At 39.0% G+C, this 25295-nt stretch overlaps 1 pseudogene; it reads left to right on the forward strand.

Annotated features, from left to right (window-relative positions):
• Positions 1 to 14399: 14399 nt before the first annotated feature.
• Positions 14400 to 25295, forward strand: part of LOC126960699 (ras-related protein Rab-4A-like) — a 128376-nt pseudogene continuing 117480 nt past the window's right edge.

A 25295-nucleotide genomic window follows, 5' to 3' on the forward strand; every position in this document is an offset into this window, starting at 1 on the left:
TAGAATACTGCCCAATGAAATGAGAAGCTTAACTGTGCGAGTGGAATTCACAAGACACAGAGCAGTTTCACAGAAAGCTTCCTTCTGGTTTTTATCAGAGAATATTCCTTATTTAGCATTTTCTAAACAGCGTTCTCAAATGTCCTTTCTTAGATTCCAGAGAAACAGTGATTTGAAACTGATCAATCCAAAGAATGATTTGACTCTATGAAATGAATACATAAAACACAGAGCAGTTCCTCTGAAAGCTTCCCTCCAGTTTTCAATGGAACACATTTCCTTGCTCACCACAGGCCTCCGGATGCCACTTAATATTCCTTCGCAGATTACTCAAAGACAGAGTTTCCAAACCGGGCAATGTAGAGTAAACTTTACATCTTTGAAATGAATGCACACGACAGAGAGCAGTTTTTTGGAACTCTTCTTTCTGGGTGTTATTTGAGGATATTTCACTTTTCGCCATAGTCTTCAATGCGCTCCAAAATATCACTTTTTCGGTTTTGAAGGAACAGTGTTCAAACACTGCCTTAGGAGAAAAGAGGTATAACTCCGTGAGAGGAATGCACACATCACAAAGTTGTTTCTCAGAAAGCTTCTCTCCGGTTTTCATCTGAAGATATTTCCTTTTCCACCATAATCCAGAAAGTGCTCCCGAATGTACCTTCGCGTATCCGTCCATGATGGAGTTTCTAAGCTGTCTAATGTAAAGAAAGTTTTACGTATATGAGAGGAATAAAAGCAGCAAAAACAGATTCACATAAAATTTCTTTCAGGTTTTCATATGAAGATTTTTCCTTTTTCACCATATTCCTGAATGTGCTCCAGAATGTCCCGCTTGGATCCATCCATGACAGAGTTTCCAAGCTGAGGAATGTAAAGAAAGCTTTTTATATGTGAGATGAATACACATAGCACAGAGTAGTATCACAGAAAGCTTCTATTGAGTTTTTGTCTATGGCTATTTCCCTTTTCACCATAGGCATCAATATGCTCCCAGATATCCCTTGGTATCTTTTTCTCCCAAAGGGTTTCCCCAATGCTGTTTGAGAAGAGAGGTATAACACTGTGAGTGAAATCCACGCGTCACAAAGCAGTTCCTCAGAAAGCTTCTCTCCAGTTTCTATCTGAACATATTTCCTTTTTCACTGCAAGCCTCAAAGCGCTGCCGAATAACCCTTTGCAAGGTAAACATAAACAGAGTTCGAAAACTGCTCAATGAAAAGAGAAGCTTAACTGAGCGAGAGGAATTCACATGAAATATAGCAGTTTCACAGAAAGCTTTCTTCTGGTTTTTATCTGAGGATATTTCTTTCTCCATATTCTATAGAGCATTCCCAAATGTCCTTCCTCAGATTCCACAGAAACAGCGATTTTAAACTGCTCAATCCAAAGAATGGTTTAACTCTATGACATGAATACACACATCACAAAGCAGTTGCTCAGAAAGTTTCTCTCCAGTTTTCATTGAATGATATTTCCTTGCTCACCACAGGCTTCTGGTTGAAACTAGATATCCTTTCGCAGATACCTCAAAGAGAGAGTTTCCAAACTGGGCAACATAGATTAACCTTTAACGCTGTGACATGGATGCACATTTCAGAGAGCAGTTTCTTGGAAAATTTCTTTCTGGGTTTTATTTGAGGATATTAACTTTTCACCACATTCTTCAATGCGCTCCGACATATCATTTTTCCGTTTTACAGGAACAGTGTTGAAACACTGCCTTATGAGAAAAAAGGTATAACTCCCTGAGTGGAATGCACACATCACATAGCAGTTTCTCAGATAGCTTCTCTCCAGTTATTAGATGAAGATATCTCCTTTTCACCATAGTACGGAATGTACTCCCGAATGTCCCTTCGTGGATCCGTCCATGACGGAGTTTCCAAACTTGGTAATATAAAGAAAGCTTTATCTATGTGAGATGAATAAACATATCTAACACAAACTAGTTTTACAGAAAGCCTCTTTCCAGTTTTTTGTCTGAGGATATTTCCTTTTTCACCATAACCGTCCATACACTCCCGAATGTCCCTTGGTAACTTTTTTTCCAAAAGGGATTCCCCAATCCTCTATGAGAAGAAAGGTATAACTCTGTGATTGGAATGCACACGTCACAAAGCAGCTCCTCAGAAAGCTTCTCTCCATTTTCTATCTAAAGATACTTCCGTTTCACCATAAGCCTCAAAGTGCTCCCGAATATCCCTTCACAGACTAAACAAAAACCATGCTAGAATACTGCTCAATGAAAAAAGAAGCTGAACTGAGCGAGTGGAATTCACACGACACAGAGCAGTTTCACAGAAAGCTTCCTTCTAGTTTTTATCTGAGGATATCTCCATAATCTAAAGACCGTTACCAAATATCCTTCCATAGATTCCATAGAAACAGTGATTACAAAGTGCTCAATCCAAAGAATGATTTAACTCTATGAGATGAATACACACATCACAAAACAGTTGCTCAGAAAGCTTCTCTCCAGTTTTCATCGGAAGACATTTCCTTATTTCCTTGCTCACCAAGGGCTCTGGTAAGCCCACTTACTATCCCTTTGCAGATTCCTGAAAGACAGAGTTTCCAAACTGGGCATTGTAGAGTAAGCTTTAACTCTGTGAAATGAATGCACACATTGGAGAGAAGTTCCTTTGAACGCTTCTTTCTGGGTTTTATTTGAGGATAGTTCACTTTTCACCATAGTCTTCCATTCGATCCGAAATATCCCTTTTTCGGTTTTACAGGAACAGTGTTCAAACACTGCCTTATGAGAAAAGAGGTATAACTCCCTGAGTGGAATGCACACATCACAAAGCAGTTTCTCAGAATTCTTCTCTCCAGTTTTTATCTGAAGATATTTCCATTTTCACCATAGTTCTGAATGTACTCCCGAATATTCCTTAGCGGATCTGTCCATGACAGAGTTTCCAAGCTGCGTACTTTAAAGAAAGCTTTATTTATGTGAGATGAATAAACATAGCAAAAAGCAGATTCACAGAAAGCTTCTTTCCAGTTTTTATCTGAGAATATTTCCTTTTTCACCATAGTCCTGAATGTGCTCCCGAATGTCCATTCGCGGATCCATCCATGACAGAGTTTCCAAGTTGCATAATGTAAAGAAAGCTTTTCCTACGTGAGGTGAATACACGTATCACAGAGCAGTTTCACAGAAAGGTTCTTCCCAGTTTTTTCCTGAGCCTATTTCTCTTTTCACCATAGGCATCAATATGCTCCCAGATATTCCTTTGTTCCTGTTTCTTCAATACGGTTTCCCCGATGCTGCATGAGAAGAGACGTATAACACTGTGAGTGGAATGCTCACGTCACAAAGCAGTTCTGTGGAAAGTTTCTCTCCACTTTCTATCTGAACATATTTCCTTTTTCACCGTAAGGCTCAAAGCGCTCCAGAATATCCCTTCACACGCTAAACATAAGCAGGGTTAGAAAACTGCTCAATGAAAAGAGGGGCTTAACTGAGTGAGAGGAATTAAGACAACACAGAGCAGTTTCACAGAAAGCTTCATTCTGGATTTCACCTGAGAATATTTCTTTCTCCATATTCTAAAGAGCGTTCCCAAATATCCTTCCTCAGTTTCCACAGAAACAGTGACTTCAAACTGTTCAATCCAAAGAATGGTTTAACTCTATGAGATGAATACACACATCACAAAGCAGTTTCTCAGAAAGCTTCTCTCCAGTTTTCATCTGAAGACGTTTCCTTTCTTAGTGAAGGCCTCCGGGCGCCACTTAATATCCCTTCACAGATTCCTCAAAGACAGAGTTTCCAAACAGGGCAATGTAGAGTAAGCTTTAACTCTGTGAAATGAATGCACATATCAGACAGCAGGTTCTTGGAACGTTTCTTTCTTGGTTTTATTTGAAGATATTGTATTTTTTACCATAGTCTTCAATGCGCTCAGAAATATCATTTTTTCCGTTTTACAGGAACAGTGTTCAAAGACTGCCTTATGGTTAAAGTGGTATAACTGCCTGAGTGGAATGCACATATCACAAAGCAGTTTCTCAGAAAGCTTCTCTCCAGTTTTTATCTGAAGATATTTCCTATTTCACCATGGGAGTGAATGTGCTCCCGATCTCCCTTCGCGAATCCGTCCATGATGGAGTTTCAAAACTTTGTAATAGAAAGAAAGTTTTATCTATGTGAGGTGAATAAACACATCTATCACAAAGCAATTTCACAGAAAGCTTCTTTCCAGTTTTTGTCTGAGGATATTTCCTTTTTCACCATAGCCGTCCATATACGCCCGAATGTCCCTTGGTAGCTTTTTCTCCAAAAGGGATTCTGCAATCTTCTATGAGAAGAAAAGTATAACCCTGTGAGTGGAATACACACGAAACAAAGCAGTTCCATGGAAAGTTTCTCTCCAGTTTCTTTCTGAACATATATCCTTTTTCCTCGTAAGCCTCAAAGCACTCCCAAATATCGTTTTGCATGCTAAACATAAACAGTGTTAGAAAACTGCTCAATGAAAGGAGAAGCTTAACTGAGCAAGAGCAAAAGAAAATATCTTCAGATAAAAACTGAAAAGAAGCTTTCTGTGAATCTATTTTTTGCTATGTTTGTTCATCTCACATAGATAAAACATTCCTTATTTTATGCAGTTTGGAAACTCCGTCATGGACGGATCCGTGAAGGGACAATCTGGAGGATTTTCAGGCGTATGGTGAAAAAGGTAATAACTTCAGATAAAAACTGTAGAGAATCTTCCTGAGAAAATGTGTGTATTCAACTCATAGAGTTAAACTCTTGTCTGGATTGAACAGTTTGAAATCACTATTTCTGTGGAATCTGAGGAAGGACACTTGGGAACGCTCTTTAGAATATAGAGAAAGAAACATCCTCAGAAAAAAACCAGAGGGAAGCTTTCTGTGAAACTACTATGTATCGTGTGAAATCCTCTCACTCAGTTAAGCTTCTCTTTTCTTTGAGTGTTTTCTAACATTGTTTATGTTTAGCGTGCGAAGGTGTATTCGGGAGTGCTTTGAGGCTTAAGGTGAAAAATTAAATATGTTCAGATAGAAACTGGAGAGGTTTCCGAGGAGCTGTTTTGTGATGTGTGCATTCAACTCACAGAGTTATATCTTTCTTTTAATAAAGGATTGAGGAATCCCTTTTGGAGAAAAACTACCAAGGGATATTCGGGAGTATATTGATGTCTATGGTGAAAAGGTAAAGAGTCTCAGACAAAAACCAGAAAGAAGCTTTTTTGTGAAACTGCTCTGTTAAGAGAGCCAAGTCATGAATGAACTTCCATTCACAATTGCTTCAAAGAGAATAAAATACCTAGGAATCCAACTTACAAGGGATGTAAAGGACCTCTTCAAGGAGAACTACAAACCACTGCTCAGTGAAATCAAAGAGGACACAAACAAATGGAAGAACATACCATGCTCATGGATAGGAAGAATCCATATCGTGAAAATGGCCATACTGCCCAAGGTTATTTATAGATTCAATGCCATCCCCATCAAGCTACCAAGGAGTTTCTTCACAGAATTGGAAAAAACTGCTTTAAAGTTCATATGGAACAAATAAAGAGCCCGCATCTCCAAGACAATCCTAAGTCAAAAGAACAAAGCTGGAGGCATCACGCTACCTGACTTCAAACTATACTACAAGGTTACAGTAACCAAAACAGCATGGTACTGGTACCAAAACAGAGATATAGACCAATGGAACAGAACAGAGTCCTCAGAAATAATACCACACGTCTACAACCATCTGATCTTTGACAAACCTGAGAGAAACAAGAAATGGGGAAAGGATTCCCTATTTAATAAATGGTGCTGGGAAAATTGGCTAGCCATAAGTAGAAAGCTGAAACTGGATCCTTTCCTTACTCCTTATACAAAAATTAATTCAAGATGGATTAGAGACTTAAATGTTAGACCTAATACCATAAAAATCCTAGAGGAAACCCTAGGTAGTACCATTCAGGACATAGGCATGGGCAAAGACTTCATGTCTAAAACACCAAAAGCAATGGCAGCAAAAGCCAAAATTGACAAATGGGATCTCATTAAACTAAAGAGCTTCTGCACAGCAAAAGAAACTACCATCAGAGTGAACAGGCAACCTACAGAATGGGAGAAAATTTTTGCAATCGACTCATCTGACAAAGGGCTAATATCCAGAACCTACAAAGAACTCAAACAAATTTACAAGAAAAAAACAAACAACCCCATCCAAAAGTGGGCAAAGGATATGAACAGACATTTCTCAAAAGAAGACATTCATACAGCCAACAGACACATGAAAAAATGCTCATCATCACTGGCCATCAGAGAAATGCAAATCAAAACCACAATGAGATACCATCTCACACCAGTTAGAATGGCGATCATTAAAAAGCCAGGAAACAACAGGTGCTGGAGAGGATGTGGAGAAATAGGAACACTTTTACACTGTTGGTGGGATTGTAAACTAGTTCAACCATTATGGAAAACAGTATGGCGATTTCTCTTCAGTTTTTTTCTGAAGATATTTCCTTTTTCACCATAGACCTGAATTTGATCCCATATATTCCTTCGCGAAGACGTCCATGATGGAGTTTCCAGGCTGCGTAAAGTAAAGACAGATTTAACTATGTGAGACGAATACACATAGCACAGAGCAGTTTCACAAAAAGCTTTTTAGAGTATTTGTCTGAGGCTATTTCCCTTTTCACCACAGGCATCAATATGCTCCCGAATACCCCTTGGTACCTTTTTCTCCCAAAGGTTTTCCCAGATGCTGTCTAAGAAAAGAGGTATAACACTGTGAGTGGAATACACACGTCACAAAGTAGTTCCTCGGAAATCTTCTCTCCAGTTTCTATCTGAACGTATTTCCTTTTTCACCATAAGTCAAAAAGCGCTCCCGAATATTCCTTAGCACACTAAACAAAAAAAGTGTTAGTATACTGCTCAATGAAAAGAGAAGATGAACTGTGTAAGTGGAATTCACACGACACAGAGCTGTTTCACAGAAAGCTTCCTTTTGTTTTTTGTCAGAGGATATTTCTTTTTTAGCATTTTCTAAAGAGTGTTCCCAAATATCCTTTCTCAGGTTCCACAGAAACAGTGATTTCAAACTGCTCAATCCAAAGGATTATTTAACTCTATGTAATGAATACACGCATCAAAAAGCAGGTGTTCAGAAAGCTTCCCTCCAGTTTTCAACGGAAGACATTTCCTTGCTCAACACAGGCCTCTGGGTGCCACTAAATATCCCTTCACAGATTCCTCAAAGACAGAGTTTCCAAACTGGGCAATGTAGAGTAAGCTTTAACTCTGTGAGATGAATGCACATATCAGAGAGCAGTTTCTTGAAACGATTCTTTCTGGGTTTTGTTTGAGGATATTTCACTTTTTGCCATAGTCTTCAATGCGCTCCGACATATCACATTTTGGTTTTACAGGAACAGTGTTCAAATACTGCCTTATGAGAAAAGTAGTAAAACTCCCTGAGTGGAAGGCACACATCACAAAGCACTTTCTCAGATATCTTCTCTCCAGTTTTTATCTGAAGATATTTCCTTTTTCACCATAAGCCTGAATGTGCTCCAGAATGTCCCTTCACGGGTCTGTCCATGACAGAGTTTCCAAACTGCTTAATATAAGGAAAGTTTAATCTATGTGATATCAGTAAACATATCTATCACAAAGCAGTTTCACACAAAGCTTTCCAGGTTTTCTCTGAGGATATTTCCTTTTTCACCATAGTCCTGAAAGTGCTCCCGAATATTCCTTCATAGATTCATCCATGACAGAGTTTCCAAGCTGCATAATGTACAGAAAACTTTATCTATGTCAGATGAATACACATAACACAGAGCAGTTTCACAGAAAGCTTCTTTCCAGTTTTTGTCTGAGGCTATTTCCCTTTTCACATTGGCGTCAATATGCTCCCAGATATCCCTTGGTACCTTTTTCTCCAAAAGTGTTTCCCCGATGCTGTATGAGAAGAGAGATATAACACTGAGAGTGGAATGCGCACGTCACATTGCGGTTCCTCCAAAGCTTTTCTCCTGTTTCTATCTGAACATATTTCCTTTTTCACAGTAACCCTCAAAGAGATCCTGAATATCCCTTTGCATGCTAAATATAAACAGTATGAGAAAACTGTTCAATGGAAAGAGAAGCTTAACTGAGCGAGAGGATTTCACACAACACATTGTAGTTTCACAGAAAGCTTCCTTCTGGTTTTTATCTGAGGATATTTCTTTTTCCATATTCTAAAGAGTGTTCCCAACTGTCCTTCCTCAGATTCCACAGAAGCAGTGATTTCAAGGTGTTCAATCCAAAGAATGGTTTAATTCTATGAGTAGAATAAACAGATCACAAAGCAGTTGCTCAGAAAGCTTCTCTGTAGTTTTTATCTGAAGATATTTCCCTTTTCACCATAGGCCTGAATGTGCCCCCGAATGTTCCTTCACGGATCCGTCCATGACGGAGTTTCCAGGCTACGTAATGTAAAGAAGGCTTTATCTATGTGAGATGAATAAACATAGCAAAAAACACGTTCACAGAAAGCTTCTTCCAGTTTTTATCTAAAGATATTTCTTTTTTCACCATATTCCTGAATGTGCTCCTGAATATTCTTTCACGGATCCGTCCATGACGGAGTTTTCAAACTGTGTAATGTAAAGAAAGTTTTATCTATGTGAGATGAATAAACATATCTATCACGAAGCAGTTTCACAGAAAGCTTCTTTCCAGTTTTGGTCTGAGGATATTTCCTTTTTCACCATAGCCGTCCATATACTCCTGAATGTCCCTTGATTGCTTTTCTCCAAAGGGATTCCCCAATCCCCTATGAGAAGAAAGGTATAACTCTCTGAGTGGAATGCACACATCACAAAACAGCTCTGTGGAAAGCTTCTCTCCAGTTTCTATCTAAAGATATTCCCGTTTTCACCAAAAGCCTCAAAGTTATCCAGAATATCCCTTCGCAGACAAAAACAGTGTTATAATGCTGCTCAATGAAATCAGAAGCTGAACTGTGTGAGTGGAATTCACACCACACAGAGCAGTTTCATAGAAAGCTTCCTTCTGGATTTTATCTGAGGATATTTCTGATGCAGCATATTCTAAAGAGCGTTCCCGAATGTCCTTTCTCAGGTTCCACAGTGCAGTGACTTCAAACTGTTCTATCCATAGAATGATTTAACTCTATGAGATGAATGCACACATCACAATGAAGATGCTCAGAAAATTTCTCTACAGTTTTCAAGGAAGACATTTCCTTGCTCACCACAGGCCTCTGGGCGCCAATTAATATCGCTTCACAGATTCCTCAACACAGTTTTCAAACTAGACAATGTAGACTAAGCTTTAAATCTATGAAATGAATGCACATATCAGTGAGCAGATTCTTGGAACGTTTCTTTCTGGGTTTTATTTTAGGATGTTTTCCTTTTAGACATACTCTTCAATGTGCTCCAAAATATCACTCTTGCGGGTTTACAGGAACAGTGTTCAAACATTGCCTTATGAGAAAAGAGGTATAACTCCCTGAGTGGAATGCACACATCACAAAGCAGTTTCTCAGAAAGCTTCTCTCCAGTTATTATCTGAAGATATTTCCATTTTCAACATATACCTGAATGTGCTCCTGAAAGTCCCTTCGTGGATCCGTCCATGACAGAGTTTCCAAGCTGCAAAAAGTAAAGAAAGCTTTATCTATGTGAGATGAATAAACATAGCAAAAGGAAAATTCACGGAAAGCTTCTTTCCAGTGTTTATCCAAAGATATTTCCTTTTTCACCATAGTCCTGAATGTGCTCCCGAAAGTCTCTTCGCTGATCCATCCATGAAAGAGTTTCCAAGCTGTGTAATGTAAAGAAAGCTTTACTTATGTGAGATGAATAAACATATCACAAAGCAGTTTCACAGAAAGCCTCTTTCCAGTTTTTCTCTGAGGCTATTTCTCTTTTCACCAAAGGTGTCAATATGCTCTCAAATATCTCTTGGTCACTTTTTCTCAAAGAGGGTTTCCCCAATGCTGGATGAGAAGAGAGGTATAACACTGTGACTGGAATGCACACATCACAAAACAGTTTCTCAGAAAGCTCCTCTCCCATTTTTATCTGAAGGTATTTCCTTTTTCACCATAGACCTGAATCTGCTCTCAAAAGTCCCTTCGTGGATCCGTTCATGAAGGAGTTTCCAAACTGCATAATAAAAGGAAAGTTTTATCTATGTGAGATGAATAAACATAGCAAAAAGCAGATTCACAGAAAGCTTCTCTCCAGTTTTCATCTGAAGATGTTTCGTTTTTCCATACAGTACTGAAAGTGCTCCCCAATGTCCTTTCGCGGATTCGTCCATGACAGAGTTTCCAAACTGCATATTATAAAGAAAGCTTTATCTATGTGCAATCAATACACATATCTCAGAACAGTTTCACAGAAAGGGTTTCCTGATGCTGTTTGAGAAGAGAAGTATAACACCGTGAGTGGAATGCACAAGTCACAAAGCAGTTCCTCGGAAAGCTTCTCTCCAGTTTCTATCTGAACAAATTTCCATTTTCACCATAAGCTTCAAAGCGCTCCCAAATATCCCTTCGCATGTTAAACATAAACAGTGTTAGAAAACTGCTCAAGGAAAAGAGAAGCTTAACTGAGCATGAAGAATTCACACGACGCATAGCAATTTTACAGAAAGCTTCCTTTTGGTTTTTTCTGAGGATATTTCTTTCTCCATATTCCAAAGAACATTTCCAAATTTCCTTCCTCAGATTACACAGAAACAGTGAATTCAAACAGCTCAATCGAAAGAATGGTTTAACTCTCTGAGGTGAATACACACATCACAAAGCAGTTGCTCAGAATGCTTCTCTCCAGTTTTCATCAGAAGACATTTCCTTACTCAACACAGGCCTCCGGGAACCACTTAATAGCAATTCACAGATTCCTCTAAGACAAATTTCCAAACTGGGCAATGTAGAGTAAGCTTTACCTCTGTGAAATGAATCCACATATCAGAGAACAGTTTCTTGGAACACTTCTTTTTGGGTTTTATTTGAGGATATTTCACTTTTCCTCACAATCTTCAATGCGATCCGAAATATCACTTTTTCGGTTTTACAGGACCAGTGTTCAAACACTGCCTTATGATAAAAGAAGTATAACTTCCTGAGTGGAATGCACACATCACAAAGCAGTATCTCAGAAAGCTTCTCTCCATTTATTATCTGAAGATATTTTGTTTTTCACCATAGGCCTGAATGTGTTCCCGAATGTCCCTTAGCAGATACTTCCATGACTGACTATCCAAACTGCATAATATAAAGAAAGTTTTATCTATGTTATATGAATAAACATATCTATCACAAAGCAGTTTCACAGAAAGCTTCTTTCCAGTTTTTGTCTGAGGTTATTTCCTTTTTCACCATAGCTGTCCCTATATTCCCGAGTGTCCCGTGTTAGCTTTTTCTCCAAAAAGGATTCCCCAATCCTCTATGAGAAGAAAAGTATAATTCTGTGAGTGGAATGCACACGTCACAAAGCAGCTCGTCAAAAAGCTTCTCTCCAGTTTCTATATGAAGATATTTCAGTTTTCACCATGAGTCTCAAAGCGCTCCTGAATATCCCTTAGCAGATTAAACTAAAACAGTATTAAAATACTACTCAATTAAAAGAGAAGTTTAATTGTGTAAGTGGAATTAATACGACACTGAGCAGTTTCACAGAACGCTTCCTTCTGGTTTTTATCTGAGGTTATTTCATTCTCAGCCTATTCTTAAGTGCGTTCCCAAATGTCCTATATCAGGTTCCATAGAAACAGTGAATTCAAACTGCTCAATCCAAAGAATGGTTTAACTCTATGAGATGAATACACACATCAGAATGCAGTTGCTCAGAAAGCTTCTCTCCAGTTTTCAATGGAAGACGTTTCTTTGCTCACCAAAGGCCTCCGGGAACCACTTACTATCCCTTCACATATTCCTGAAAGACAGATTTTCAAAACTGGGCAATGTATAGCAAGCTTTAACTCTGTGAAACGAGTGCACATATCACAGAGCACTTTCTTGGAAGGCTTCTTTCTGGGTTTTATTTGATTATATTTCACTTTTCTACATAGTCTTCAAGGCGGTCCGAAATATGAATTTTTCAGTTTTACAGGAAGAGTGTTCAAACACTGCCTTATGAGAAAAGAGGTGTAACTCCCTGAGTGGAATGCACACATCACAAAGCAGTTTCTCAGAAAGCTTCTCTCCAGTTTTTATCTGAAAATATTTCCTTTTTCACCATAGGCCTGAATGTGATCCCAAATAACCCTTCACGGATCCGTCCATGACGGAGTTTGGAAGCTGTGTAATGTAAAGAAAGCTTTATCTATGTGCGATGAATAAACATAGCGAAAAGCAGATTCACAGAAAGTTCTTTCCAGTTTTTATCTGAATATTTCCTTTTTCACCATAGTCCTGAATGTGCTCCAGAATGTCCCTTAACGGATCTGTCCATGACAGAGATTCCAAGCTGCAAAATGGAAACAGAATTTTATCCATGTGAGATGAATACACATATCACAGCGCAGTTTCACAGAAAGCTTCATTCCAGTTTTTTTCTGAAGCTATTTGCCTTTTCACATTTAGCGTCAATATGCTCCCGAATATCACTTGGTACTTTTTTCTCCAAAAGGGTTTCCCCGATTCTGTATGATAAGAGAGATATAACACTGTATGTATAATGCATACATCACAAAGAAGTTCCTCGGAAATCTTCTCTCCAGTTTCTTTCTGATAATATTTCCTTTTTCACCATAAACCTCAAAGCACTCCCGAATATCCCTTCACACGCTGAACATAAACAGGGATAAAAAACTGCTCAAAGAAAAGAGAGGCTTAACTGAGCAAGAGGAATTAAGAGGGCACAGAGCAGTTTCACGGAAAGCTTCCTTCTGGTTTTTATCTGAGCATATTTCTTTCTCCATATTCTAAAGAGCGTTCACAAATGTCCTTCCTCAGATTCTGCAGAAGCACTGATTTCAAACTGCTCAATCCAAAGAATGGTTTAACTCTATGAGATGAATACACACATCACAAAGCAGTTGCTCAGAAAGCTTCTCTCCAGTTTTCATCAGAAGACGTTTCCTTGCTCACCACAGGCCTCCGGGCGCCACTTAATATCCCTCTGGAGATTTCTCAAAGACAGAGTTTCCAAACTGGACAACGTAGAATAAGCATTAATGCTGTGAAATGAATGCACATATCAGAGAGCAGTTTCTTGGAATGCTTCTTTCTGGGTTTTATTTGAGGATAGTTCACTTTTTGCCACAGTCTTCCATGCGCTCCAAAATATCCCTTTTTCGGTTTTCGGGGAACAGTGTTCAAACACTGCCTCATGAGAAAAGAGGTATAAATCTCTGAGTGGAATGTACACATCACAAAGCTGTTTCTCATAATGCTTCTCTCCAATTTTTTCCGAAGATATTTCCATTTTCACCGTAGTCCTGAATGTCCTCCCGAATGTCCCTTCGTGGATCCATCCATGACAGTGTTTCCAAGTTGCGTAATGTAAGTGGTGACTGGAGGTTTGAATATGCTCCCGAATATGCCTTGCAGACTAAGAAAAAATAGTGTTAGAATACTGCTCAATGAAAAGAGAAGCTTAACAGTGCGAGTGGAATTCACGTGACACAGAGCAGTTTCACAGGAAGCTTCCTTCTGGATTTTATCTGGGGGTATTTTGTTTTCAGCATATTCTAAAAAGTGTTGCCAAATGTCCTTCCTCAGTTTCCACAGAAACAGTGATTTCAAACTGCTCAATCCAAACAGTGGTTTAAGTCCAGGAGATGAGTACACAATCACAAAGCAGTTGCTCAGAAAGTTTCTCTCCAGTTTTCATAGGAAGACATTTCCTTGCTCACCACAAGCCTCCGTAGGCCACTTAATTATCCCTTCTCTGATTCCTCAAAGACAGAGTTTCCAAACTCGGCAACATTGAGAAAGCTTTAACTCTGTTAAACGAATGCACATATCAGAGAGCAGTTTCTTGGAACACTGCTTTCTGGCTTTTATTTGAGGATACTTCACTTTTCACCATACCCTTCAATGTGATCTGAAATGTCAGTTTTTTGGTTTTACATTAATGATGTTCAAACACCGCGTTATGAGAAAAGAGTTATAACTCCCTGAGTGAAATTAACGCATCACAAAACAATTTCTCGAAAAGCTTCTCTCCAGTTTTTATTTGAAGATATTTTCTTTTTCACCATACTCCTAAATGTGCTCCCTAATGTCCCTTCGTGGAACCATCCATGACAGACTCTCCAAGCTGTGTAATGTAAAGAAAGCTTTATTTATGTGAGATGTATACACATAGCACAGAGCAGTTTCACAGAAAGCTTCTTTGCAGTTTTTGTCTGTGACTATTTCCCTTTTCACCATAAGCGTCAATATGCACCCGGACATCCCTTGGTACCTTTTTCTCCAAAAGGGTTTCCCCGATGTTCTACGAGAAGAGAAGTATGACACTGTGAGTGGAATGCACATGTCACAAAGCAGTTGCTCGGAAAGCTTCTCTCCAGTTTCTATCTGAACATATTTCCTTTTGCACCGTAAGTCTCAAAGCATTCTCGAATATCCCTTCACACACTAAGCACAAATAGTATTAGAAAACTGCTCAATGAAAAGAGAAGCTTAATTGAGTGAGAGGAATTCACACGACACAGAGCAGTTTCACAGAAAGCTTCCTTCTGGTTTTTATCTGAGGATATTTCTTTCTGCATATTCTAAAGAGCATTCCCAAATGTCCTTCCTCCGATTACACAGAAGAACTGATTTCAAACAGCTCAATCCAAAGAATGGTTTAACTCTATGAGATGAATACCCACATCACAAAGCAGTTTCTCAGAAAGCTTCTCTCCGGTTTTTATCTGAAGATATTTTCTTTTTCACCATAGATCTGAATGTGCTTCCGAAGGTCCCTTCGCGGATCCGTCCATGACGGAGTTTCCAAAGTGCATAATATAAGAAAAGTTTTATCTATGTGAGATGAATACACATATATCAGAACAGTTTCACAGAAAGGGTTTCCCCGATGCTCTATGAGAAGAGAGGTATAACACTGTGAGTGCAATGTACACATCACAAAGCAGTTCTCGGAAAGCTTCTCTCCAGTTTCTATCGGAACATATTTCCTTTTTCACCATAAGCCTCAAACCGCTCCTGAATATCGAGTGGCATGTTAGACATAAACAGTGCTAGAGAACTGCTCAATGAAAAGAGAAGCTTAACTGAGGGAGAGGAATTCACAAGACACATAGCAGTATCACAGAAAGCTTCCTTCTGCTTTTTGTCTGAGAATATTTCTTTCCCCATGTTCTAAAGAGCGTTCCCAAATGTCCTTCTTCAGATTCCACAGAAACAGAGATTTCAACCTGCTTAACCGAAGGAATGGTTTACCTCTATGAGATGAATACACACATTACAAAGCAGTTGCTCAGAAAGCTTCTCTTTCGTTTTTCACCATTGGACTGAACGTGCTCCCAAAATATCCTTTCACGGATCCGTCCATGACCGTGATTCCAAGCTGCGTAATGTAAAGAAATTTTTTTCTATGTGAGATGAATACACATATTACAGAGCAGTTTCACAGAAAGATTCTTTACAGTTTTTTTCTGAGGCTGATTCCCTTTTCACCATAGGCATCAATATGCTCCTGAATATACCTTGGTACCTGTTTCTCCAAAAGAGTTTCCCCATGCTGTATGAGAAAGGAAGTATAACACTGTGATTGGAAAGCACACATCACTAACTTCTTCCTCGGAAAGCTTCTCTCCAGTTTCTATCTGAACATACTGCCTTTTTCACCAACAACCTCAATGCAATCTCAATAATTCCTTCGCATGCTAAACGTTAACAGTGTTAGAAAATTGCTCAATGAAAAGAGAAGTTTAACTGAGCGAGAAGAATTCACATGATGCATAGCAGTTTCACTGAAAGGTTCCTTCTGGTTTTTATCTGAGGGTATTTCTTTCTCCATATTCTAAAGAGCGTTCCCAAATGTCCTCTCTCAGGTTCCACAGAAACAGTGATTTCAAACTGCTTAATCTAAAGAATGATTTAACTCTATGAGATGAATACACAAATCACAAAGCAGTTACTCAGAAAGCTTCTCTCCAGTTTTCAACGGAAGACATTTCCTTGCTCACTGCCTGCCTCCAGGTGACACTTAATGTCCTTCACAGATTCCTCAAAGATAGAGTTTCCCAACTAGGCAATAGAGAGTAAGCTTTAATTCTGTGGAATGAATGCACATATCAGAGAGCACTTTCTTGGAACGCTTCTTTCTGGGTTTTATGTGAGGATATTTCACTTTTCCCCATAGTCATCAATGCTCTCTGAAATATCACTTTTTCAGTTACAGGAACATTGTTCAAACACTGCCTTATGAGAAAAGAGGTATAACTCTCTGATTGGAATGCACACATCACAAAGTCTTTCTCAGAAAGCTTCTCTCCGGTTCTTATCTGAAGATATTTCCTTTTTCACCATAGTCCAGAATGTCATCCCAAATGTACTTTCATGAATGCGTCCATGACGGAGTTTCTAACCTGCCTAATGGAAAGAAAGCTTTAACAATGTGAGATGAATAAACGTAGCAAAAAGCAGATTCACAGAAAATTTCTTTCCAGTTTTCATCTGAAGATCTTTCCTTTTTCACCATAGTCCTGAATGCGCTACAAAATGTCCTTTTGGGGATCCGTCCATGAAAGAATTTTCAAGCTGCGTAATGTATGGAAGGCTTTATCTATGTGAGATGAATAAACATATGTATCACAAAGAAGTTTCACAGAAAACTTCTTTCCAATTTTTGTCTGAGGATATTTCCTTTTTCAACATAGCCATCCATATACTCCCGAATGTCCCTTGGTAGCTTTTTCTCCAAAAGGGACTCCCCAGTCCTCTATGAGAAGAAAGGTATAATTCTGTGAGTGGAATGCACACGTCACAAAGCAGCTCCTCGGAAAGTTTCTCTCCAGTTTCTATCTGAACATATTTCCGTTTTCACCACAAGGCACAAAGCGCTCCCGAATATCCATTCACAGATTAAACACAGTGTTAGAATACTGCTCAATGAAAAGAGAAGCTTAACTGTGGGAGTGGAATTCACAAGACACAGAGCAGTTTCACAGAAAACTTCCTTCTTTATTTTAACTGAGGGTATTCGTTTTTAAGCATATTGTAAAGAGCGTTCCCAAATGTCCTTTCACAGGTTCCACAGAAACAGTGATATCAAACTACTCAATCCAAAGAATGATTTGACTCTATGAGATGAATAAACACATCACAAAGCAGTTAGTTAGAAAGGTTTTCTCCAGTTTTCATCGGAAGATATTTCCTTGCTCACCACAGGCCTCCAGGCACCACTTAATATCCCTTCACCGATTCCACCAAGACAGAGTTTCCAAACTAGGCAAAGTAGAGTAAGCTTTAACTCTGTGAAAGAAATGCACATATCAGAGACCAGTTTCTTGGAACGCTTCTTTCTCGGTTTTATTTGAGGATATTTCACTTTTCGCCATAGTCTTCAATGCGCTCTGAAATATCACATTTTCGGATTTACAGGAGCAGTGTTCAAACACTGCCTTATGAGAAAAGAGGTATAACTCCCTGAGTGAAATGCACACATCACAAAGCAGAGTCTCAGACAGTTTCTCTCCAGTTTTTATCTGAAGGGATTTCCTTTTTCACCATAGGCATGAAAGTGCTCCCGAATGTCCCTTTGCAGATCCGTCCATGATGGAGTTTCCAAGTTATGTAATGTAAAGAAAGTTTTATCTATGTGGGTTGAATAAACATATCTATCACAAAGCAGTTTCACAGAAACCTTCTTTCCAGTTTTTGTCTGAGGATATTTCCTTTTTCACCATAGCCGTCCATATACGCCCGAATGTCCCTTGGTAGCGTTTTCTCCAAAAAGGATTCCCCAATCCTCTATGAGAAGAAAGATATAACTCTGTGAGTGGAATGCACACATCACAAAGCGGCTCATCGGAAAGCTTCTCTCCAGTTTCTATGTGAAGATAATTTCGTTTTTACCATAAACCTCAAAGCACTCCTGAATCTCCCTTTGCAGACTAAACAAAAAGAGTGATACAATACTGCTCTGTCCATGAAAGAGTTTCCAAACTACGTAATTTTAAGAAAGCTTTATCGATGTGAGACAAATAAACATAGCACAGAGCAGTTTCACAGAAAGCTTCTTTCCATTTTTTGTCTGTGGCTATTTCCCTTTTTACCATAGGCATCAATATGCTCCTGAATATCCCTTGGTATCTCTTTCTCCAAAAGGGTTTCCCCGATGCTGTATTAGAAGAGAGGTATAACACTGTGAGTGGAATGCACACGTCACAAAGCAGGTTCTCAGAGAGCTTCTCTCCAGTTTCTTTCTGAACATATTTACTTTTCCACCGTAAGCCTCAAAGTGTTCCCGAATATCCCTTTGCACGCTAAACATAAGCAGTGTTAGAAAACTGTTCAATGAAAGAGAAGCTTAACCGAGTGAGAGAAATTCACACAAGACATAGCAGTTTCACAGAAAGCTTCCTTCTCGTTTTCATCTGAGGATATTTCTTTCTCCATATTCTAATGAGCGTTCCCAAACGTCCTTTCTCAGGTTCCACAGAAACAGTGATTTCAAACTGCTCAATAGAAAGAATGATTTAACTCTATGAGATGAATACACACATCACAAAGCAGTTGCTCAGAAAGCTTCTCTCCAATTTTCATCGGACTACATGCCACTGCTCAACAAGGGCCTCTGGGTGCCACAAAATATCCCTCAGCGGATTCCTCAAAGACAGAGATTCCGAACTGGGCAATGTAGAGAAAGCTTTAACTCTGTGAAATGAATGCACATGTCAAAGAGCAGTTTCTTGGAACGCATCTTTCTGGGTTTTATTGTGGAGAGTTCACTTTTCGTCATAGTCTTCAATGCGCTCCGAAATATAACGTTTTTGGTTTTACAGGAACAGTGTTCAAACACTGCATTATGAGAAAAGAGGTATACCTCCCTGAGTGGAATGCACACATCACAAAGTAGATTCACAGAAAGCTTCCTTCCCGTTTTTATCTGAAGACACTTCTTTTTTATGATAGTCCAGAATGTGCTACGAATGTCCCTTCGCGGATCTGTCTCTGACAGAGTTTCCAAGCTGCGTAATGTAAAGAAAGCTTTATCTATGTGAGATGAATACACATATCACAGAGCAGTTTCACAGAAAGCTTCTCTCCAGTTTTTGTCTGGGGCAATTTCCCTTTTCAACACAGGCGTCAATACGCTCCAGAATATACCTTCGTACATTTTCTACAAAACGATTTTCCCGATGCTGTATGAGAAAAGAGGTATAACACTGTGAGTGGAATGCAAACATCCAAAGCAGTTCCTCAGAAAGCTTCTCTCAAATTTCTATCTGAACATAATTCCTTTTTCACTGTAAACCTCAAAGTGCTCCTGAATATCCCTTCATAGGCTAATCATAACCAGTGTTAGAAAACTGTTCAATGAAAAGAGAAGCTTAAGTGAGTGAGAGGAATTCACACGACACATAGTAGTTTCACAGAACACTTCCTTCTCTTTTTTCTCTGAGGATATTTTTTTCTCCACATTCTAAAGAGCCTTCCAAAATGTAATTCCTCAGATTCCACAGAAACAGTGATTTTAAACTGCTCAATCCAAAGAATGGTTTAACTCTATGAGATGAATATACACATTACAAAGCACTTGCTCAGAAAGCTTCTTTCCAGTTTTCATTGGAAGGTATTTCGTTGCTCATCACAGGCCTCCAGGCACCACTTAATATCCCTTCGCAGATTCCTCAAAGACAGGATTTCCAAACTGCACAATGTAGAGTAAGCTTTAACTCTGTGAAATGAATGCACATATCAGAGAGTAGTTTCTTGGAACCCTTCTTTCTACGTTTTATTTGAGGATATTTCACTTTTTGCCATAGTCTTCAATGCGCTCTGAAATACAACTTTTTCGGTTTTACAGGAACAGTGTTCCAACACTGCCTTATGAGAAAAGAGGTATAACTGCCTCAGTGGAATGCACGCACCACAAAGCAGTTTCTCAGAAAGCTTCTTTCTGATTTTTATCTAAATATATTTCCTTTTTCACCATATTCCTGAATGTGCTCCCATATGTCCTTTCACGGATCCGTCCATGACGGAGTCTCCAGGCTGTATAATGTAAAGAAACCTTTATCTACGTGAATAAACATAGCTAAAAGCAGATTCACAGAAAGATTCTTTCCAGGTTTTATCTGAAGATATTTCCTTTTTCACCAAAGTCGCGAATCTACTCGTGAAAGTCCTTCCGCGGATCCGTCCATGAAAGAGTTTCCAAGCTGTGTAATGTAAAGAAAGCTTTCACTATGTGAGATGGATACAGATATCACAGAGCAGTTTCACAGAAAGCTTCTTTCGAGTTTTTGCCTGAGGTTTTTTACCTATTCACCATAGGCATCAATATGCTCCCTAATATCCTTTGGTACCTTTTCCTCCAAAAGGGATTCACCACTGCTGTATGAGAAGAGAGGTATAACATTCTGAGCAGAATGCACACGTCACAAAGCAGTTCCTTGGAAAGCTTCTCTCCAGTTTCGATCTGAACATATTTCTTTTTCACCGTAAGCCTCAAAGCGCTCCCGAATATCCCTTGGCATGCTAAACCTAAACAGTGTTAGAAAACTGCTCAATGAAAAGAGAAGCTTAATTGAGGTAGAGGAATTCACACGACACATAGCAATTTCACAGAAAGCTTCCTTCCGGTTTTTATCTGAAGATATTTCTTCCTCCATATTTTAAAGAGCGTTCCCAAACGTCGTTCCTCAGATTCCACAGAAACAGTGATTTCAAACTGCTCAATCCAAAGAATGATTTAACTCTATAACATGAAAACACACGTCACAAAGCAGTTGTTCAGAAAGCTTCTCTCCAGTTTTCAACAGAAGACATTTCCTTGCTCACCACAGGCCACTTAATATTCCTTCGTAGATTCCTCAAAGACAGAGTTTCCAAACTTGGCAATGTAGAAATAAGCTTTATCCCTGTGAAATGAATGCACATAACAGAGAGCAGTTTCTTGGAACATTTCTTTCTGGGTTTTATTGGAGGATATTTCACTTTCACCATAGTCTTCAATGCGCTCCGAAATATCACTTTTTCAGTTTTACAGGAACAGTGTTCAAATATTGCTTTGTGAGAAAAGAGGTATAACTCCCTGAGTGGAATGCACACATCACAAAGCAGTTTCTCAGAAAGCTTCTCTCCAGTTTTTTATCTGAAGATATTTCATTTTTCACAATAGGCCTGAATGTGCTTCTGAATATCCCTACATGGATCCATCCATGACAGTTTTTCCAAGCTGTGTAATGTAAAGAAAGCTTTATCTATGTGAGATGAATAAACATAGCAAAATGTAGATTCACAGAAAGCTTCTTTCCAGTTTTTATCGGAAGATATTTCCTTCTTCACCACAATCCTGAATTTGCTCCCAAATGTCCCTTCGCGGTTCCATCCGTAACAGAATTTCCAAGCTGCATAATGTAAAGAAAGCTTCATCTGTGTGAGATGAACACACATGTCACAGATCAGTTTCACAGAAAGCTTCTTTCTGGTTTTTTCTGAGGCTATTTCCTTTTTCACCATAGGCGTCCACATGCTCCTGAACATCCCTTGGTACCGTTTTCTCCAAAAGTGTTTCTCCGATGTTGTATGAGAAGAGAGGTATAACACTGTGAGTTGAATGCACTCATCACAAAGCAGTCCCTTGGTAAGCTTCTCCGAAGTTTCTATTTCAACATATTTCCTTTTTCACCATAAGACTCAAAGTGCTGCTGAATATCCCTTCGCTGGCTAAACATAAACAGTATTAGAAAACTGCCCCATGAAAAGAGAAACTTAACGGAGCAAGTGGAATTCACATGACACAGAGCAGTTTCACAGAAAGCTACTTTCTGGTTTTTATCTGAGGGTATTCCTTTTTCAGCGTATTCTAAAAGGGTACCCAAATGTCCTTTCTCAGGTTCCACAGAAACACTGATTTCAAACTGCTCAATCCAAGGAATGATTTAACTCTGTGAGACGAATACACACATCACAAAGCAGTTGCTCAGAAAGTTTCTCTCTGATTTTTATCTGAAAATATTTCCCTTTTCACCATAGGCCTGAATGTGCTCCCTAATGTCCCTTCACGGATCCATCCGTGACGGAGTTCAAAAACTACGTATTATAAAGAAAGTTTGATCTATGTGAGATTAATAAAAATAGCAAAAAGCAGACTCACAGAAAGCTTATTTCCAGTTTTTAATCTGAAGATATTTCCTTTTTCACCATATGCTCCCGAATATCCCTTCACGGAACCCTCCATGACAGATTTTCCAACCTGCATAATGTAAAGAGAGTTTTATCTATGTGAAATGAATACAAATATCACAGAACAGTTTCACAGAAAGGGTCTCCCTGATGCAGTATGAGAAGAGAGGTATAACACTGTGAGTGGAATGCACACGTCACAAAGCAGCTCCTCGGAAAGCTTCTCTCCCATTTCTATCTGAATATATTTCCTTTTTCTCCATAATCCTCAAAGCTCTCCCGAATATCCCTTCGTACACTAAGCACAAACAGTGCTAGAAAACTGCTTAATGAAAAGAGAAGCTTAACTGAGCGAGAGGAATTAACACGACACAGAGCAGTTTCACAGAAAGCTTCCTTGTGGTTTTTGTCTGAGGATATTTCTTTCTCCATATTCTAAAGAGCATTCCCAAATGTCCTTTCTCAGGTTCCACAGAAACAGTGATTGCAAACAGCTCAATCCAAATAATTATTCAACGGTATGAGATGAATACACACTTCAGAAAGCAGTTCCTCAGAAAACTTCTCTCCAGTTTTCAACAGAAGACATTTCATTGCTCACCCCAGGCCTCTGGGTGCCACTTAATATCCCTTTACATATTCCTCAAAGACAGAGTTTCCTAACTGGGCAATGTAGAGCAAACTGTAACTCTGTAAAATTAATGTACTTATCAGGAGAAGTTTCTTGGAACGCTTCTTTCTGGGTTTTATGTTAGGATAGTTTACTTCTCGCCATAGTCTTCATTGCGATCTGAAATATCACATTTTCAGTTTTATAGGAACAGTGTTCAAAGACTGCCTTATTAGAAAAAAGGTATAACTCCTTGAGTGAAATGCACACATCACAAAAGCAGTTTCTCAGAAAGTTTCTCTCCAGTTTTTATCTGAAGATATTTCCATTTTCTCCATAGTCCTGAATGTGCTCCCAAATATCCCTTCGTGAATGTGTCCCTGACAGATTTTCCAAGATGTGTAATGTAAAGAAAGGTTTATCTACGTGAGATGAATACACATAGCACAGAGCAGTTTCACAGAAAGCTTCTTTCCAGTTTTTTTGGAGGGTATTTCCCTTTTCACCATACTCGTCAATATGCTCCTGGATATCCCTTGGTACCTCTTTTCCAAAAGGGTTTCTCTGATGCTGTATGAGAAGAGAGGTATAACACTGTGAGTGGAATGCACACGTCACAAAGCAGTTCCTCGGAAAGCTTCCCTCCAGTTTCTATCTGAACATATATCCTTTTTCACTGTAAGCCTCAAATTGCTCCCGAATATCCCTTCTCATGCTAAACATAAACAGTGTTAGAAAACTGTTCAATGAAAATAGAAGCTTAACTGAGTGAGAAGAATTCACATGACACATAGTAGTTTCACAGAAAGCTTCCTTCTGATTTTTATCTGAGGACATTTCTTTCTGCATATTCAAAAGAGAGTTCCCAAATGTCCTTCCTCAGATTCCACAGAAGCAGTGATTCCAAACTGTTCATTCCAAAGAGTAGTTTAACTCTGAGATGAATACACACATCACAAAGCAGTTTCTCAGAAAACATCCCTCCAGTTTTTATCTGAAAATATTTCCATTTTCACCATAGTCCTGAATTTGCTCCCGAATGTCCATTCGCGGATCCATCCTTGACAGAGTTTCCAAGCTGCGTAATGTAAAGAAAGCTTTATCTATGTGAGATGAATACACATATCACAGAGCAGTTTCAAAGAAAGATTCTTTCCAGTTTTTGTCACAGGCTATTTCCCTTTTCACCATAGACGTCAAGATGTTCCCGGATATCTCTTGGTACCTTTTTCTCCAAAAGGGTTTGCCCGATGCTCTATGAGAAGAGAGGTATAGCACTGTGAGTGGAATGCACATGACACAAAGCAGTTCCTTGGAAATCTCTCCAGTTTCTATCTGAACATATTTAATTTCTCTCCATGAGCCTCAAATCGCTCCCGAATATCCCTTCGCACACTAAACATAAAGAGTGTTAGAAAATCGCTCAATTGCAAAAGAAGCTTAACTGAGTGAGAGGAATTCACACGACGCATAGTAGTTTCACAGAAAGCTTCCTTCTGATTTTTATCTGAGGATATTTCTTTCTCCATATTCAAAAGAGTGTTCCCAAATGTCCTTCCTCAGATTTCACAGAAGCAGTGATTTCAAACTGCTCAATCCAAAGAATAGTTTAAATCTGTGAGATGAATACACACATCACAAAGCAGTTGCTAAGAAAGCTTCTTTCCAGTTTTCAACGGATAACGTTTCCTTCCTCTCCACAGGCCTCTGGACGCTGCTTAATATCCTTTCGTAGATTCCTCAAAGACAGAGTTTCCAAACTGGTCAATGTAGAGTAAGTTTTATCTCTGTGAAATGAATACACATATCAGAGAGCAGTTTGTTGGAACGCTTCTTTCTGGGTTTTATTTGAGGATAGTTCACTTTTCACCATAGTCTTCACTGCGCTCTGAAATATCACTGATTCGATTTTACAGGAACAGTGCTCAAACACTGCCTTATGAGAAAAGAAATATAACTTCCTGAGTGGAATGCTCACATCACAAAGCAGTTTCTCAGAAAGCTTCCCTCCAGTTTTTATCTGAAGACATTTCCATTTTCATCATAGTCCTGAATTTGCTCCCGAATGTCCCTTCGCGGATACGTCCATGACAGAGTTTCCAAGCTGCATAATGTAAAGAACGCTTTATCTATGTGAGATGAATACATATATCACAAAGCAGTTTCACAGAAAGATTCTTTCCAGTTTTTGTCAGAGGCTATTTCCCTTTTCACCATAGACATCAAGATGCTCCCAGATATCCCTTCGTACTTTTTTCTCCTGAAGGGTTTGCCCGATTATGTATGAGAAGAGAGGTATAGCACTGTGAGTGGAATGCACATGACACAAAGCAGTTCCTGGGGAAGTTTCTCTCCAGTTTC

Source organism: Macaca thibetana, chromosome 8 (genome assembly GCF_024542745.1).
Source record: "Macaca thibetana thibetana isolate TM-01 chromosome 8, ASM2454274v1, whole genome shotgun sequence".
In the NCBI taxonomy this organism is placed as follows: domain Eukaryota; kingdom Metazoa; phylum Chordata; class Mammalia; order Primates; family Cercopithecidae; genus Macaca; species Macaca thibetana.